Consider the following 5,887-nt stretch of genomic DNA (forward strand, 5'->3'; position numbering starts at 1 on the left):
ATTGTATCATCTTTATTATGAGACACAAGTGAACGGTTCACATCTGTGCCACAAGCGACACCTGGGGAAAGCAGATCAGATCGTTTGCAGCATTACACTCTCTTGTTTATTTGAAAGCTGCCAGCACCAAGATTCACTCAACCATGTGGTTTGCACTGTGAGCTGGTCCACGGTCCGAAGGTTGGGTTTAGTGTGCAGCGCGCGAGGCTCGCTGAGGAGACAAGGTGAAGGATCAGAGCCCTTTTTGTGGGAGGCTGGACTGTATATACACAACGTGTTTGACCTCACGGCTCCGTGGTATACGCATGAATGGGAGGCTTCACACCGGTGGATCTTCCCTCTGCATGTGAGCGTGTTTGTGCGTTCCCACAGACGAGGAAGCATAGCAAGAACCTTTCCTGCCCACGCAGTGGCCACACGGCGGGGATCTCCGTTGTGTGCGTGAAAGTGTGTTCCTCTGCTTTATTTAATGGGAGGCTTTGTGGCTTGTGTTTCACTGCAGCTGACTTCTCCTCTTGGAGAGCACAGACAGTGAAACTATGCACTTCTCTTATGATTATCATTCTCCGCCGCATACGCACACACACACACACACACCAGAAAGCTCCTCCAACACAAGCCAGATGTCTCCTGGAACAGCGTTGGAGATGAAATGTTATCCTCTTCATTTCCAGAAGTAAACATTTATCACCTGTTGAAATGTAACTGGAAAACAGCCGCATTGAGGACGGACGCACAAAGAACGGCCGTCTCCTGGTGCTCGTCCGAGTTGACAGGAATGCAAGAAAACGAATTTAACTCTTTCTCACCTGCTCGCGTTAAAAGACGGAGGCTGAAACGAGACCACCGTGATCGCTCGTCTCGCCACAGGCTCACGTAGCTCCCTCCACGGGTTTTACAGGCGGGATGATGACACGTCGAGTCCTGTTCCTCCCAACTCACCCGCGAATGTATGTCACAAGTCACCCGGCCACATTATGGCTGCAAGCATTTTAGTGCACGCCGTTCATTGTTTTGTTTTTTTTAACATTCAGACAAAAGGACTACGGTATTGCATGAGGGGTGTGTTATTTGCTCTCACCAAATGAATTGGGGTAAAAAAAAAAAAAAACGGTCAAGTTAATCTGGCTAAACGTTGGCTTGTACATTTGTAGGTAACACACTTTAGATTATCTAAACCCCTTAATTTAAGTAAAACCTGTAAGTAGGCTTGTTTTTAATCTCAGCTTGTGCTCACCTGCTCATCTGACTAAACCAGGGATGTTTTTCCACTTTCCAGTTGATGTAGATGTAAAATAGTGTCTGACTGTGGTGTAATTCTTCAGAGCTGGTTTAGATATTTATCATATTTGGAAGCTTTATGATGCTGACAAATTATTATTAGATTCATGATGACTTTCAGTGGTTGACAGCTTGTCATCATTCAGTTTGATGCATATCACTCCACAGTTGTGAATTTTGATGAAAAATGTAACTTTTGAGTTGATTCTGTGATATGCGAGTCATTGTTTGCTCGTCTCTAAGATGACTGTTCACATTCTTTGCCGGTCAGACTTCTTATAAGGGAACTAACTGCAGTCTGAGACCTAAGCTATTTATTTGTGCAATACATCCGGGGGTGTAACCACGCACTCTTTGGGGGTCAATATTGAGAAATACCAATCCACCCCCCCATTATAAAGCAGAAAATATGTAAAATATATGTTCTCCTTTTATGAACCCTGGCCAAGGATCGTTCTCTTGTTATGTCTTATTTATTTTCAATTTATTTCTGTTTGTTAAAAAAAATGTTTGAATCCCCCTCCTAATTGTACACTTACTAACTTGCATCGTTCTGCGTTGTCAAGGTTACCTATTACTTTTTCATCAGTCAGTTGAGACTTGTTGGAGAGGCGGTAGAGTAATGGTGGATTTGAGGTTACCTTAGGAGCGGAGAAAACTGGACCAGCAGTGGAGCATACGGTGCCTATTTCACGAGTCGCTGTTTTTCTGATAAAATGACACGTGGTCACAACGCAGGCATCACAGAGGGACAGGGGAAGAGACGGGCATGCTGGAAGCAGTGGCCAATCGTTGCAAAAGCTGCAGCAGGTGGCCAGGAATAGTTTCTTAAAGATGGTGTGTGGGGTGGTGTGTGTTTAAAGGTCAGTAAATAGTAAGCAACTCACCAAAACAAAGTGGAGGGGCAGTCACTGTCTGGGAGAAATGACACTATTCCTTTTAGATGTGAATTCAAATGGTCAATGTAGTCCTCGAAACCATGTTCTAAATGTGCAAATGTTCATATATAAATATATATATATATATATATATATTATAATATTGTAGGCAATGCACTTTTAAAAAATGATGGGAAAGGGTATTGATTTGGACCCCCCCCTAATGTCTAAACCATGGTTACGCCCGTGAACACATCAGTAGTGTTTGATAAGTGTGGCACGTTATGTACGTGCACATAGAAATAGCTGGTATTGATTACCATGCACTGTGTTACAGACAGACGCTTGTCCTTGGGGGAAAAAGGTCTGTCCAACAGAGGACAGGAAAAAAATATGTTGTATATTATATTTGGGATTAATCTGTCCAGATGTTCCTGCCTGTATCCTGTCCAGCCCAAACAAATTTGCTTCCACCGGGAGAACAGGATGCTCACAATATCTACTTCTCTGTCAGGAATCTCTTGCTTCCTCACTTCACCTCTTCCTCTCTCCACTCGTCATCTGTCTTCTCCCTTCCTTGTGCGTCTCTTCTCCCTTTCTTTCTGTCTCTCTACCTTCCGTTTTTGGCAAAACGTTATGCTCCGGGGATGTTTACATCGCTGAACGATTGATGGGATGTAATAAAACAGTCTGGAGTGGAGTAGATGGAACACGTTCCAAGGGACCATTGATCAAACGCAGGCAGCTCCCTTTTGAGTCGGGGGCATAGTATAATGTTACATTATTAAGGAGTCGATACAGGCAGGGATGAAGTAATGGCTGAACCCCTCCAAAGTCATGTGCCGTGCTCCGTGTGTAAATACATCATCGACTGTAGATCTGAAAATTTGAAGACATTCAAAGCTCCGGACAAAACGCGAATGAATCCGTGAGAAAAATGTAACCTCAGATAAGTCTCCTTCCCGGTCTGTAATAATATGTCTATAATAATGTTATTTTGGTTAAAGTAACTGTTCATTGATTTTTCATTTTGAGACTGGGGATTTTTTCCATGCAGTTGCATTTAATGGATAATCTGATCTCTTCTCTTTAAATCAGTCATCACAATATTTATGATCACATACCTCGACAATGACATCGGAACGATATTGTCCAGTTGGCCATTTGTCACCATGTCATATCCATACATTGCACGATGTTCAACCAGAAATGATCCGTTCCAACGTAGAGAATGCTAAAAACATCTGGAAGCTTCACTATGGAAGAACAAACTACACCAAAGATGATGGAAGATCGAATCTTGTATTTGTAAAATTGTTTTGTTCCTCTTTTTGTGTGCAAATTGTTAACAATATTTTACAAATACAATAGAAACAAATGCAGCAGGGATGCTGGTAAGGACGAGGGAGGCCAGTATTGTTTTAAGGGAAACCTCAGCGTTGACCTTGTAGGAGTCTGGAAGCTCCTGCTGTATCAAAACAACTGTCGGTGAGCTGAAATAATCTATTGTTTAATGTGGCTTAAAAATCCTCTGTCCATCTCCTGCGTTGTACACAGAACAGCATTCCATACCTAATATAGACCTGAGTTGTCAGAAATAAGTTTGAAGTGACACATTTGTCAAGATAACATATCTCAAAGGGAAGGCGGAATGTGCATTTCAAGGTATGAGCATACTTTCCACAGTTAATATTTCTTTCCACAGAACGTCCATTTATTGTCCAATGGTCATGGAAGAAGTGTTTCAGCTGGAGAAAGTCGGCTGCATAGCTGTCGCTTTTATTGTTGAAAGGAATGCGAATATAAACTGGTTTCATTTATTGGGAAAGTGCTCATTTATGTGGAGAATTACGTGACTTGCTCCCCGTGTTCAGAAGAGAAAAGTTTTCAGCCACGGATAAGTTTGAACTGCAACTAAAAGCCAAATGAATGAATTTACACGGTCGCATAATAAAGCCTTGAGAACCAAACGCTCCTCTGAGGTAGATAATGAACATAATTATCAGTGATTTGGATGGCGGGATGTTAATGACTTTAAAGTAACCGTCCAAGCACAGTTTCCTTGTGATGGGCTGTGATGATTCAGACGTGCCCCGTTTTCCCAGACACTGCAACAGCAATATGGATGAAAGGAAAACAGCCTGTTTGGACCTGAAACACGCTTATTAAGAAAGAAAAATCCCACTGCCCCCCCCCCCCCCACGCGGTGTGTGGGGCATTAATCAAACACAAAGAGAGAACATTTTTACATTTCAAATTTGCTGCATTTCAAAAGCGCCACTGTCTGTGGGTTCTGCCTCGCGTCGAGCCGGCAGACAAAGCGCCGCACAGGGCGAGATGACTCAAGTGACAAACGGGCGGTTAGGAATTTGTTCTGCTCGAAAACCCGTCATTACCGGCTATTTGAGACTATCAGAACTTTGATACAGACAATTCAAATGTGACCCGGGGGTTTTCAGGCTCCCGGAACGGGTTGCAGGGGCGACCTGTTTTGCATCATATGGTGAATAATTGAGAACGGGTTGACCCTGACGAGCTGCTGGCCAACAACTAGCATACCAAAAGGGAGTTGAAGTAAAAGAAAAGGGCACAAATGATCGTGAAAACACACTTGTACATGAAACACTACCACCGCCCACGTCATTGCACGGTTACACAACAGATGATTGAAATTAGTTTCTCTTTTCGCAATACTTAAACGACTTAAAGGGCCAGTAATGTGTACAAACGAGATGGAATTCATTCCTCATTTGACAAATATTTGAACAGTGTGAATACTTTTTAAAACAACAGAAAGCTGCTTCCCCCCCCCCACCCCCCCCCCCCTCAAAACAAAGATTAGGTTTCATGTCGAGCAAAAACAAGCAGAAAAAACGGCAGAGCTGGTTCCAAAGCGCGATCCTGTAATTGAATTTCAAAGCCGCCATCGCTCACTTCTGCACTCATTCTTCCTCAAAGCCATCTGTATTTCTTGCCACGGGACAGTAATTATGGACATGTGACATTTGGACAGGACGACTCTCCAACAGCGTTGGGCCGGGCAGAGGAGGAGGAGCACTGAACAGATGACCGACTTACATCCTGATTATAGGAGGGGCAGACTTCCGTATGTCACCGCATGGAGTGCACTGACTGACATGTGTGTGCTTAGTAGCCGTGGGCAATCTTTGGACCAGGCACCGGCTGGTGCTCAGTAAACACAGGATTCCCATTGGCAAAGGTAATGACGGTTACAGTGGCTCAGGGGGGGTGCAAATACCAATCCAATTTTTACGACAGGAGGGGGGGGAAATCGGAAAAAGGTCGTCTGTAAGGCGAAGCTGATTGGTGTTCCCCAACACGCCCTCCTGCCTTCCGGTAAAATACCTCCGTCTGAGTCCCTGTCAGTTAACACACCCTTCATTTGTGCAGGTAAACGGACATGAATACACACACGCACGTAGGTCATTGTTGACTTCTGCGCTGACGGGGTTACCTTGTTACTAAAACATCTGTTTCATCATCCTTTATATTTGTCTTTCGAAACAGGTGTTCCTCTTCCCTGTTTGCTTTTGTGGCGTCCTTTTTTACTGCAGATTAAAATACATTCAGTGACCCTCAGTGTCTGGAAGGTTTGTTGTTTTTTAATTCATTCAATCTGTGTACACATTCTCCCTTTTTGGAAGCAAAAGGCAGATCATGGCGTTCTAGTTAACTAAATGCTTTCACATTTTTGTAATACAGGTTAA

Source organism: Pungitius pungitius, chromosome 17 (assembly GCF_949316345.1).
Source record: "Pungitius pungitius chromosome 17, fPunPun2.1, whole genome shotgun sequence".
Lineage (NCBI taxonomy): Eukaryota > Metazoa > Chordata > Actinopteri > Perciformes > Gasterosteidae > Pungitius > Pungitius pungitius.